Source organism: Arachis hypogaea, chromosome 16, assembly GCF_003086295.3.
Source record: "Arachis hypogaea cultivar Tifrunner chromosome 16, arahy.Tifrunner.gnm2.J5K5, whole genome shotgun sequence".
Classification (NCBI taxonomy): Eukaryota; Viridiplantae; Streptophyta; class Magnoliopsida; order Fabales; family Fabaceae; genus Arachis; species Arachis hypogaea.
Genome location: NC_092051.1, coordinates 121251759 through 121266696, shown reverse-complemented (window position 1 = coordinate 121266696; position 14938 = coordinate 121251759). Strand labels below are relative to the sequence as shown.

Below are 14938 nucleotides of genomic sequence, written 5' to 3'. Positions count from 1 at the left end.
TATAACTTTTTAAAAAATATAGCTTTCAAAAAATTATAGTATTTATATTTCGTAAATCAAACAAAAATGACTTTTAATACAAGGAGCAATAATTATATTTAATAAAATAGTTTTTGCAATTTAAAAATAGGGTTAACCACAAAAAATGCCCCCGAATTATTTAAACGCTGACAAAAATACACCCGAATTTTACTATCGACAAAAATGCCTTCAAATAATTTAAAAACACAACAATAATACCCAACAGTAAATATATATTTTTAAAAAATACCTTAAAGATTGAATTTTGATGCAATTTTTTGCAAGCATGATTATAAAAATAATATATTATTATACATAAAAGTTGGTGATTTTTTGTTAAGTATATAATTTTTTTATAATTATTTTTGTTAACAACCAATAATACTTTTAAAAAATTATAAAATAATACATACTTAACAAAAAATCACCAAATTTTAAGAATAATAATATCTCATTTTTCTAATTATGCTTGCAAAAAATTGCATCAAAATTCAATCTCTAATGTATTTTTTGAGAAATACATATTTAATGTTAGTTTTTTTGCAAAATTATCTAACATTAAATATGTATTTCTTAAAAAATGTATTAGAGATTTAATTTTGATACAATTTTTTTCAAGCATGATTAAAAAATGAGATATTAGTATGCTTAAAATTTGGTGATTTTTCGTTGAGTATATATATTTTTTGTAATTTTTTGTTAACAACTAATAATTCTTTTAAGGAATTACAAAAAAATATATACTTAGAAAAAAATTATCAAATTTTAAGAATAATAATATCTCTTTTTTTAATTATTTTTGTAAAAAATCACATAAAAATTCAATTTCTAAAACATTTTTTGAAAATATATATTTACTGTTGGGTATTCTTGTTATGTTTTTAAATTATTTAAAGGTATTTTTGTCGATAGTAAAATTCGGGTGCATTTTAGTCAGTATTTGAATAATTCGGAGACATTTTTGGTGATTAACCCTTAAAAATATAATAAACATAAATATAAAAATAAAATTAAATATTTATTATATATAAAATTATATTAAATTTTTTAATTTTAGTAAATCAAAATTAATTTTGAAAACACACCTCCATCGACCAAATATAAATAGAATTTAATTTTAATATATTATTAGTGAAACTAGTTTTACAAGTAAAAAGTATTCAAAATCACAAATTCTTTTATATGATATAATTTGATTATATATAATCAAAATTAAGAAATATTTAAATGATATAATTTGATTATATATCTTTTTTATCTCTAATCTAAATTATTTGAATTGGTATACTATTTATTTTTAAATTTAATTAAATATTTAAATATCTTACAATTAATATAATTTAATTTATATACATACATGATTTTTAATATTTAATACATAAATTCTAGAGATATTTTTGCAAGTTATAATTTTTTATCTGTATATTTAATTTTTAATAATATTTTTATTTATTAATAGATTATTTCTATTATTTGATTATCAATAATGCGTTAGGAATTTTTTATTGTATAAATTACTTCGAGAAAAAAATGATAAAATTTGATTTATAAAAATTTAAAATTGAGTGTTTACTATGAGTAAGCTCAAATTTTAATTTATTTTTTATATTATATAAATATTAAATTCTTTGATTAAACACTTATTTGTTTATGATAGGATATTATATATATAACTTTTATATTGGCAATTAAATTTTAATTGCTACACAAAAATAATATATTTTAGGTAATTGTACATTTTTTGTTATTTTAAAAATTATTATATATTTTTAAAATTATTTAATTATGTTTATTCTTTTAAAAAGATTACTATTATTAGAGAACAACTAATATTTATAATAGTCTAAAATTGAAAAAAATAAAAAATAAAAAATATTAATATTCAAAATTTTCGAAGTATAAATCTTAAAATAAATATATATGATTATGATTAATGGTTATAATTGGATTTTTTATTTTATTCTAATTTTTTTAGAACATATTTGCCTTATTTAAGTTTTATTTTTTTATTGATTGCTTTTTTTTTTTGGTATACTTAACTATCATTAGTTTATATCAATTAAAATTTATACCTTGAATAAAATAGTTATGTGTCTAAAAAAAAGAACAAAAAAATATTTTTATTTTTAGTAAAAATTTATGTCGCTTTAGCTTTTTTTCTACATCACATCTTATATTTTTACTATATTTATAATAGAGTTTTTATTCAAATTAAGAAAATTTTTTAGTTATTTTTCTTTTTTTTAGTTTTAAATATTATTTACTAATATAATAAAAAAGTAAAAATAACAATGATTACTCACATAATTAAAATAAATATCCTAATATATACATGATCTTATGTATACCAAAAATTATTATATATAATAAATAATTATTTATTTTTTATAATTACTATTTATAAAATTTATTACATAATTTTCTCCTTTTAATATCAATATTTAATGAATATAAGATACAAAATATTATTTATATTATTTAACATACAAAACAAATATCTTAAGTCATCATGTAAAACAAGAAGTATAATAGTGCAAATACTTACTTACTTATTTATTCTATTTATCTATTCTATTATATAAAAATTGAATTTCTACACTTAATGGGGCATCTTTTTTTAAATAGGAGTGAGGGATAAGAAGGGGGCTTCTCACGCTCTCATGAGTACTTATTACCATATCTAACTAGCAACGGGATCCAATCTGACCTGATTTAAGAGGGGACACGTGAACTTTATCTACATTGAGCATTTAAGGTAATGAACGTAAGTCGGATTTGAGACCCTAACAATGGATTTTAGTTGATCTTGCTTGCATTGAGGTCTTAATAGGCCCAAATATATTTTGGATTAATATTTTGAGTCATTATTATAGCAAATATTATACTATTTAATATTATAACACTTACTATATGTAAAAGTTAGAAATTTTTTAATATTATAACATTTAATATTTACAAGACATTTTTTAATTCAAGTTAAAAAAATTAATTATCTCTTTTTTAGTTTTAAATATTATTTTCTAATGTAACGAAAAAGTGAAAATAACAATAATCACTCACATAATTAAAATAGATCATCTTAATATTAACATGACACTATATATATCAAGAAATATTATATATGATATATAATTTTTTTTTTCTGTAATGACTATTTATATAATTTATTGAGTAATTTTTTCATCTTAATATTTAATAAATTTAACATGCAAAATATTATTTAACATACAAAATAAGTAACTTAAGTCATTATCTAGGATAATAAGTATAATAGTACAAATATTTATTTATTTATTAGTAGTAAAAAAATGTAAATAGTATAAATTGATATTTTTTTAGTATAAAAGTAATAATAAAGGTTATTAATTAAGTTAATTACATAATTAAAAAATTATGAAGAATTTCTTAAATAATAATAAAAAAATAAGATCACTATTTTCACATATTACAAAGTTTATAAAAAAAATTTTGGATAATAAATCAATCCTCAATAAATTATACATTAATTCTATCAAAAATATTAAATAATTAATATATTGGATATTATTATTTACATACTAATATAATAATATATATATATCGATTATATTATCGATTACTAAGTTTATAATTAATTTTTAATCCAATTTTTGGTAATTAAAACTTAAATGATTGAAATTATTAAATGCTGAATATTTTGTATCTAATCAATTTATTTTTTATTAAAATAAAAAAATGAGTTGTTAATCAATTTTAAATTTAAATTTAAATTTGAGTAAGAAAATAAAAAAATATTTTAAATTTTATCTTACTAACCAGATTTAATTTTAAGATAAGAAATTATTTTGTACATCATATATATTGTAAAATAGTATGGTCATTTGTTATTTTTTAACGGTAAATATTGTCAAATAAAATAGTGTAAGAAATTAAAAGAAAATACATTTACAAGTTTAGAAAATATTAATTTATTTTTCCATAGAATAAATTATATATTGAATAACAAAAATTGTTATTGGTTTCTCTTCATACTAACTAATACTCAACGATGGTGTTTTGGTACACTTTGTTACCAAGAAATATTAATCGATCTAATAACTTTTATATTGATATAAGTTTATGAATTTAAAAATTTAGAAATCATTTCATAAAATGTGAAGTTTGAACATGTAACAAGGTTGATCATATTGTTTTGATTTCAAGAATGAATATGATACCAACAAACAAGGTTGCGAGAACCGGACCGGTCAATAAACCGGTGAGGTCACTGGTTCAATGGTTCACTGGTTCGACCGGGGTTCAACCGGGGTTCAACCGGTTTAATTAAATATTAAATAAAATTATTAAAAAACCTAAAAATAATTTTAAATATATAAATTCAATAATTTCTAACTTAATAAAATTTAAAATCTCACATAATAAATTATCCATAACTTAATATTAGAGATTCACAAACAACTTCAAACATCAAAAATTTATAACTAAACAACTTCATAGATCATTAAGAAAGAGAAATATAGTGATACTAAGAAACCCAAAAGAATTTAAATTGGCATGGCTTGTGTACATATCATCTAGCAACACTTAAATTGTGGCTGTAAAGTATAAATAGATTGAATGATACTATTCAAAACAAAAGTATATTAGTGCAGACAAGCATAGTTTGTTGATACATAACAACCAGTTTACCATATGCAGGACTTTGAAATACACTGATTCAGATATATAGAAGCACATTGACACTGTTTTTGACTCATGCTTCACAAGAAGACTGTTAGTCTACCATAAGGCTTTTCACCTTCAACCCTTGAAGGTTGAATGTGACATGAAAACTGAACAGAAGCATACAATAAAGAGAGACAGGGTTCCAACAATTCTGTGCTTCACTCAGAAGCAAGCATTTAAGGACTAGCCGAGCCAAATACTTCTACTTATCATGATCTGAATCGACCTGTTATCCCAGCTCAACAATGAATTATCGACAAATAGTAAAATACTATGTTGCTAGATCAAACCCAGGTTATAAGACTCTTCACGATCACTTGTTCGCCATCACCCTCGTCACATTTGTGTTTGCATTATTGTGCTTGTGTTCCATTCATTTACTCTAGTTTTCATGCTATTGTGCTAGGGAGGAAAAAGTGGAAAATACACTACACTGAAAAAAGGGAAGGGAACATAGTTTCAAACTTTCAGCAGCAAATCAATTAATCAACAGTATAGTTATAACTTATGAATCCAAACTAATCTGAAAACATATCAGCAGAAAAAACTAAATTGAATCGAATTCCAAAGTCAGAATCCAAATTAAATTGAATTCATAATTACATCACCATTCAACAAATTGAATAAATAATGTCTTCTGGCTGTTGTTCCTGTTCCATCTTCAACACCCAGCAAAAATAAATTAATCTTCAACAAAAGTAACTCAAACAAATTAACCCAGCAAAGAAAATATTTAATCAAATCATTCAATCAATCATTATTTCAGAAAATCAGTAACTCGGATTAAGCAAAATTATCAAACTCAGAATCAGAAATCAAAGAACCCAAAACCCAGAATCGGTATTATTAACAAATGTACAAACCAAGCAATATTAATTAAAGCAGCAGCGCTTACCGGCGGCGAAGGAGGAAGGAAAGTGAGGCGAGGGAGGAATGGGAAGCGACGGGCTGATGACAACGGAACAAGGGAAGTGAACTCGAACAGAGAGCGACAGAGAGCTCGAAGCTCAGACACAGAGAGAGTGAGTGAGAGAGAGAGCGCGCGCTTGAAGAGATGACGATCGACCGGGAAACCTTCGCGACGGTTATGCCACGGGGTCAACGCTTCCTTTGTGCAACGGTGACGAGAAGAGGAAAGATGAGAAGGGATTGGCGATGAGAAGAGTGCGACAGCACCCACGATTCCCGCCGGCGGCGAAAGCACCATCTATCGGAGAAGAAAAGTTCGGCCATGGAGGATTGTGATGGCGCGCTGGTGGCTGGGGTTAGGTTAGGGTAAGGTTTCTGATTCTCAGAGATGAGATGAAGAGGTGGGGGTGGCGTGGGAATGACGCGTTGGAAAGGGAAAACTGAAAACTAGGGTTACGCGTTTTGCTTTTGCCTTTTTTTTTTTTTTAAATTAAATATGGCAAAACGACGTCGTTTTGCATCTCTGATTTCAAACCAAAAAACCGTCAAAAAACCGGACGGTTCTCCCGGTTCAACGGTTAACCGCCGGTTCGACCGGTTCTTTCACCGGTTTTTTGCCAGACGGTTTTTGACGTTACCCGGACCGGCTAGGTGACCGGTTCCCGGTTTTTCCGGTTGAACCGGCCGGTCCGGTTCGGTTTTCAGAACCATGCCAACAAATAAAATTGTTCCACGTAAATTTCAACAAAGACAAAAATCCATGAGTATTGCTATTAATGAAAAATTAATCTATTTTAAAGACAAATACAATTTTTTTCTACGGATTTCCTAACTCGACAAGTCGATGACTAATCCACAACATATTGATACTCTATTTATTAAGGGTCTGTTGCTAACTAATGAATTGTTATATACACAAGACGAGATTCGAACTCTAAATACTTGCTTAAACGGACAAATAAGATGACTATTCAACTAATCCAAATTGATTAAAATAAATATTAATTATTTTTAATATTTTTAAGTTGTAAAATATTTATAATAATAATAATTACTATAGATATTTTTTATTTAAATTTTAATAAATTTTTTTATATAATTTTATGTATTATCCCGTGTAGGATACGGGAACATACACTAGTCATATTTAACAAGCAATAATAATAAATTGTAATATTTGCGGACTTACTGCAAGAGTTTTATTATCTTCTACTCAAATTGGGTCTCTAGGTTGAATTGGGTTGCAATTAGGTAAAAAAAAAAAAGCTTCTTCAACTTGAAAGATAACATCACAGTAGAAGTGTAATTCTGACAGTTATGTATTTTTGCACGGTAATCCTACGCGAAACAGTTTGGTGCAGCTCGAAATGTCTAATCGACACAAAGGAGAGATGCAAAAACGTAACAAGGTGCATTTCTACGGGTCAAGACAAGATTCTAACTAAATCCTAAGGAGAGAGAATTTAAGGAGAAAAAAAAAATCAAAATTTGATTTTTAATTTAAAATTTGTGTGAGAAATATCCTGTCGAATCAGTTTTGTTATTTTCATTTGCAACTATTTAGCATTACCACTTGTGAATCAACTGCACACTACTTGTTGAGCAACTATGGGTTCCGACTTTCGACTATCTTTAGCATAGTAATAGATTAAACTCTTACAAAAATACTTTTAAAAATCATAAACATTTAAACAAATTTTACCAACTCTATTGTCATTGCACTTCACTTTTGATTAAAGTTGCAGCAGCAATGACACTTCCAAACATCCACAAATACCCGTACTAATGTTAAAAATAAAGGGTAAGCAACGTAGAGCAAAGCGTTGCATTTTTCCTCGGCTCATTTTTAATTCTCACTAGTTTGTAATTACCTATGACCGTACGGACACTTCTTTGATTTGTCGTGTTTTCGTGTCAGCCATATTTCGGACACGACACACATCGACACTCATTCGGTACGCGTGTCTTCTGTATCTTAATAAAAAATAAGAAACTCTTACACTTAAACACACCTAAATACCATCAAATGTTAGCATGTTCAGTCTTATTCTTAACATGTATTCTTGAAATGAGTTAAGAAATAATATATATTATTAATTATTAAAACAAAATATATTTTAAATACTTTATACAATTAAAAAAAAAGATATTAATTATTAAAAAAATAATTTATATTTTAATATCAATAAAATACTAAAATATCATTACAGTTTATCTAAAAAATACTTTATATTATTATTATTATATATATATTAAAACTGGGTTTTCTTCCAACTTATGATGGTGAGGTGTCACTTTTTCGTGAATCCATTTTCCCTCCAAAATGATTGTACTATTATCTCTTCTAAATTTATTTTAAAAAAATATCTTTAATTAATATAATTATATTATAATTAGTATTTAATGAATGATACATAATTATACTAATTTAAAAAATTGTCTTGATTATAATCATATCAGATTAATATTTAATGTATTATTAAACTACTTATTAATTATCAATTAAAAATATTTTTAATCATTTTATTTATAATAATAATAATGATAATAATAATAAGTTTGATTATTGAAAATGTAGATTACTAAAACCGATTAATATAAAAAAACTAATAACCTTTTGAATGAAATATGTTAAAATCTTTAACCTAAAATAATTATATCATTAATATCAAGTGATACTAATAAATATTTATCAAAAACTATTTAAGAAAAAATATATTTAAATTATAATAATATTGATAAAATATAACATTTATTCTTTTACTTTTTACGTGATATATTTTAAACCTTTAATTAAAATATAACCTTTCATGATATATTACAAATAATAACCGGGTTATAAAATATATCATGTAATAACTATAATTTTAACCATATTAAATACCAAAGATATTTATCAAGATATTTATTAATTTTAACGAATATTTCGATCAGGTATTTTTATTCATATATTACTAAACGATATATGTTATGAATTTTATATTATATAAATTTTATAATCTTATTACCAAGGAAGAAAAATATATACTAATAAAATATTTTAGAGAAATATCATTTTTGAAAATCTACTTAATATACTAAAATTGAGTTTTTCTCCATCTAATGAAATTGAGGTATCGATTCCTCATGAATTTATTTTCCCGCCAAAATAAATACACTATTTTTTCTTTTAAGTTTATTTTATAAAAATATATTTATTATAATTATACTATAATTAGTATTTAAGTAATAATGCATAATTATACTAATTTAAGAAAATATCTTTATGATAGTTATATAAAATTAATATTTAATACATTATTAAACTATTTATTAATTATCAATCAAAAATATTTTTAATAATAATAATAATAATAATAATAATAATAATAATAATAATAATAATAATATGATAATTATATGATAATGGCACCGGTTATTAATAATCAATTTATATTTCTCTAAATAAATTTATTTTAGAAAATTTTTTTTATTAAAATTATATTACAATATTATAATTAATATTTAATAAATAATGCATAATTATACTAATTTAAGGAAATATCTTTATTATCTATCTATTCTATCTATTCTATTATATAAAAATTAGATTTTTGCACTTAATGATGGAATTGATGTGGCATGCTCTTGAAGTGTTTCCTGATTTATTTTATTTAATTAATTAAAGTAAATCAATTATAATTAATTAATTATATCAATTAATTAATTTGATTAGACATTCAAATCTCACCATTTATTATAATTTATATGAATTGACTAATTATAATTAATTACATCAATTAATTAATTTGATTAATTATATTAATTGTTTGATTTGATTGGAGTAAATATTAAATAAATAATAAATATGATAACGAAATATAAGAATTAATTGTATTTTATTTAATTTTTATTTCTTTTATCTTTATTTATATATTTCATTTTTTTATATATTTTTAAAATTTTTGTATTTTAATTGCTTATTATTAGGCGCATAGTTTTTTTACTTTTAGCTTATGATTAACAAAAAAGATGTGCCATCTTTACGTTGTTTTTAAATAATCTTACTATAATTTTGTTTTGTAATATTCTATTATGTCATGTGTACTTCAATTCATATATATATGTCTTTTTTTTTGTGATTTACGATTAATATATACATTGTTCATGTATGTGGTTTATATGTTAATATTTTTATTGATTTTCTTTATTATTATTATTTTTTTGTGTGTCTCTTTGTTGCTCTTTTTATTTTAGTTATATTCATTGATTTCTCTGTATTGGTGTTCTTGTTATTTAAAATATCGTGATAATTTAGAGTGTATGTTGTGACCCATATGATATTCGTTAATTTGGTGTAACTTTTTAGATGGTTTATGTTATAATATGTTTAAGGAGTTAATTTAAAATTATAATATAAAATATAAATTTATAATATGATTTATAGTATGCTAAAATAAAATATTAAGATATTATCATATAGATATTTTTTATTTGTCTATTAGATATTAGTATATAGATATTTCTTTTATTTGTCTATTAGATTCAACTATATAGGATCTTGAAAATTATGCAATTATGTAATTAGTTATTTTTTCATATAATTATTAGGGCAATTTACGCAAATAAAATGATTGAGGAAAACGTTTACGCAAATACAACATTGGCAATTTCCAGACGCAAATACAACAAACGCAACTATATATAATCCGCTACACCCTGTAGCAGAATTTAATTGCACGTAATCCGCTATAGGGTCTCGCGGATTACGTTGAGAGCGAGGTTACTCATAAACCGCTACACCCTGTAGCGGTTTATGACCAATGGGCGTTTAGGCATAATCCGCTACACCCTGTAGCGGATTATGTGTATGGTGTGTGTTTTTATGTTAGGGTTTTAAACCCATGATGCATTTAACACGAATTGATACAAAATACAATCGTCATTCGCAGTAGCTGGTACAAAAATACTACAGGTATAATTATACATAACTAATACAGATATAACTGTCACAAGTCGTTAACCCTAATAGAAAATAAATAAGTCATAATTCATACATAGATAACTGTGAGAAATTAAGAGAGTCGGACACTACTGGTGGTCACCGTCAACATCTTGGTCGCCTCCGAATGGACCAAGTAGGTGCGAGCCTGTGCCACATCGAGTCGGACGCCTAACCCTAGCCGCTCGTCGATCTCCCGGCAGAGCCTCCTGTGCCGCAACTCCAAATGCAGATGGTGGCGTCCCCCCCATCCCGAACCAAGTGTCGTACGGGCTGCCTGCGGGCTCATTCAAGTCGACCGGGAGCTGGGTCTCAGGAACTTGGGTCTCAGGCATATCCGTTGGCTGTGGCCTATACTCTGTATGGTCTGAAGGACCGCCTGGGATCGGGCTCTGGTACTGATGAACGTCGTCACCCCGTATGATCTCAGCAAAATCCGCATAGAACTGGGGTCCACCCAACTGATCATCCAAATCCATGGTGAAAGAAGTGGTAGCAAGATCGGCTAACAGCTGTGTGCTACACCCATGTAGTACCTGAGAGTTAGAGACATGGGTAAAAGGTGTACCACCCGTACTAGCCTCCGCGGTGCCACCAGCATGAGTGTCTGTAAGGTGCTGACAGGACGATCCTGCCTCGTCATCGTGGTGGACGGGAGGTGCTCCTCCACCACGAGCAGCTCGTCGTCTAGCAGAAGATCGACGAAGACGATGATCTACCTGGCCTCCGTCATCACCACCAACGTGCTCCTCCTGCATCATGTCGTCTAGCCAGCGCCAGTTGTGATCAGTGGCACGTGTGCCGATGCGTCGTCTCCGCTCCAAACGTCTGTTATCCGGCATATCGGACGCTGGAACTCTAGTCGGCGCCTGGGAAGATCCTCTGAGTATAGCATCGTCCGGAACCTGGGTCGGCCTGGGGTCGGCGAAAGCAACTCCTGGTGAAAGAATCCTATGTGCAACACGGTGCCACCAGTCCAGGTACCCAGGGGATGGACCAGGATCAGGAACTCTATGTACACTCAACACAGAACGAAGTCGCTCGTCCCAATGCTGATGCCATGTCCTATAGTAAGTGGGGAACCATCTATCTCCACCCCTGCAGTCCTTACTATGAAGATACTCTATGTTGAGCGCTGGCTCAGGCAAATGCTGTACACCCCCTAGCTGTGGGAAGACCCTGTCTACCTGATGCCACTCAATAACTGCAAAGTAGATCAGGCTAGTGACAGCCCGCCATAACCGGCTGTGCTCCTCCGTCAGTATCTCAGGATGGATGACTGCCAGTACGTCCAGTGAACCGTAAGGCTCCCAGACAATCTGATAGACATGAGGCAAGTTCAGAATTATACCAATGTATACATATAAGTGTAAAAAAAAACAATTAAAGTAACAACAAAGAAAAACAGAATAACTTACATCTCGATGAGTCAGTCGATCCAATGCCAGACGATACTGTATAATACGCCGTTCCTTTCCATCAGAAGAGGGTAAATATGTGGCCCATCTGAGTAGCAGAAATAGCACGTAAGTATGTAATTTCAAATATAGAACGTAATGAACTTGAAAGAAAGAATGAATTAAAGTATACCTGGATGCCAACGGAAAAGAGAAAGCATCAAAACCCGGCGGCCTCAGCGTGGGAAACCGCCAAAAGATCCATGACTGTAGCAACTGCAGGGGTCCAGCCAAGTTGGTGACGTTCCTGTTCGCCACCCTGCACATGCATCGGTACAGCCACGCCAATGCAGCGGTGCCCCAGCTATAGCTGCCCATATCGTCAAGTCTCGCCACAAAAGGCAACCAGCGAAGGTGGACTCGGTTAGCACTCTTGTCCATGAACAGCTGTGTCGACAGAATCATCATAATATACGCGCGTGCATATATGCGCACAGTCTCCTCCGAAGCATCCGCTGGTAACACCCTGAACCGATCATGAAACCATGTGAAGTGGACTGTGTATAACTTTCTCTTATCAGGTGGCGGAAGCTCACCAAATAACTTCTCGAACCACTCCCATGCCGGTCTGGCCCCTCGATGTGGATGTGGAAGTCTGTCATGCACCCGGAAACAGCCTGGCCATCCACGGGCAGCCCGAGCTGGTATGCCACGTCCTGGAGCGTGATAGTACACTCTCCGAATGGCATATAGAAAGTGTGGGTCTCCGGCTGCCACCTGTCGATAAATGCGCTGACCAAAGGTTCATCCAACCAGAACCAATGCGCGTTCAGCCTAGCCAGGTGGTACAACCCAACCCTCTCTAAGTAAGGTATGATCCTATCATGTAACGGCATATTCTGTTGCCTACAGACGCTATACACACATCGGGTTGGCTGCATTTTCAGAAATAAAGAACACCGGCTTAATTTCTAACAATAACATCACCAACCAAACTATAGCTTGTATTTCTAGTCTTAAGCTAATTGGGTTTTGAAAACCCTAATTTACCTCTCTACGTTGACTATTAAATGTTAAATATCAAAGTTTATATTTCAAATTTTCATTTTCACACCAAAACCTAAACTAAGTCTCTATCTATCTAATTAATGAATTAATTCCTTAATAGTGAATAAAATATACATTTATTAAAATAGTGTTTGTAAATATAGACACTTACCTCTGCATCGATGGTTCCGGCTACGTGAACAACGCCGTCGAGCCGGTACAGCCGCCGTTCATCCTCCATTCTTCGAAACTAACCAAGCACTTGAATACTCTCTCCCTTCTCTCTACTTTCTCTCCAAAATAACTCAACTGATTTCCGCTACAGCCTCACGTGGTATATATACACACACACCATACACATAATCCGCTACACCCATTGGTCATAAACCGCTACAGGGTGTAGCGGTTTATGAGTAACCTCGCTCTCAACGTAATCCGCAAGACCCTGTAGCGGATTACGTGCAATTAAATTCCGCTACAGGGTGTAGCGGATTATATATAGTTGCGTTTGTTGCATTTGCATTTGAAAATTGCCAATGTTGTATTTGCATAAACGTTTTCCTCAATCATTTTATTTGCGTAAATTGCCCTAATTATTATATTGATCATTTACATTAGTGAGACAATTTTTATTATTAATATTTATAAATATGCTATTATTTGTTAGTAATTACTTAAAATAGATAACAAAATAAGTTATAGGGTATTACTTTATTTAAATTATAAATAATTAAAAGAATAAAAGGTCAGTAATTATTTTTAAAATAGACATTAAATTTAGTTTTATGGTATTAATTTATTTGAGTGGTTAATAAAATGTTATAATTTCCAGATTTATATCTACTCAATTTATGTATTTTATTTTATTCTACTTAACAAAAAATTGAGACATGCATTTTTAATTATTTATTTAGAAAGTATAACGAAATGAGTTATATTAATTAAAATTAATTATCGATAATTGATATCAATTAATTGATTGTATTAATTTGTAAGATGAATAACGTATAATAAATATTGTGAAATTAATTATAATAAATTAATAATTAATAAATAAAAAATTAAAAGAGACTTTTTTTATTTTTTGATGGCTACACATTTTTATAATTTCACTTTTTCTTTATCTTTTTCTTTCACATTTATTTCTTTTAATTTATTGAACTAAATTAATTATACTATTTATTTGTATTAACTAATTAAGTATTTTTTAATGGGTTATTATAATTGTGCCTTTAGACCATGGGTTAAAAATATTATAAAAAATATTTTATAAAAATTGTTGAAAAATAAATATTTTTAGAATGTGTCCTTAAGACACAAACTAACTAAATTATTTTTCAATTTAACGTGTTTGATTCGTTCAATTGTATTAATTATAACTAATCAATGATGTAATTTGATTTGATTAGCATAAATATTTCATCATTTAATATTTTATTTGATTCATTAAATTACATTAATCATAACTTCAAATATTTAATTTAATTAGAGTAAATATCAAATTATTTTAAATTTTGTTTGATTCATTAAATCAAATTAATTATAACTAATTTATTATTTAATTTGATCGAGATAAATATTAAATTATTTAATAAATAATATATAAAGTAATTAAATAAATAAACTCAATTAATTTAATTTATTATCTTATTATTTTATATATCCCTTTTCTCCCTTTTTTTATATTTCAGATAAAATATTTGTAATTTTTTATTTTTATTTTTTTATCTTAATTTTGTTAATATTTTTCTATAATTTTGTTTTATATTAATTTTTTTTATTTATTTTGATTAATAATTCTTAAAGGTATTATTATTTTATTTAAAGATAATTTAAATTTTTGTAATATTTTTGTAAAAGTTGATTAATATGTTATTCT

At 27.8% G+C, this 14938-nt stretch overlaps 1 long non-coding RNA gene across 1 annotated transcript; it reads right to left on the bottom strand.

Moving 5' to 3' along the window:
- Window positions 1-4621: 4621 nt before the first annotated feature.
- On the bottom strand, window positions 4622-6100 carry LOC112754789 (uncharacterized). Its single transcript, XR_011874472.1, has 2 exons — window positions 5621-6100; window positions 4622-5158 (listed from the first exon to the last, which is right to left on the bottom strand). It is a non-coding gene; the product is annotated as an uncharacterized lncRNA (long non-coding RNA).
- Window positions 6101-14938: the final 8838 nt, after the last annotated feature.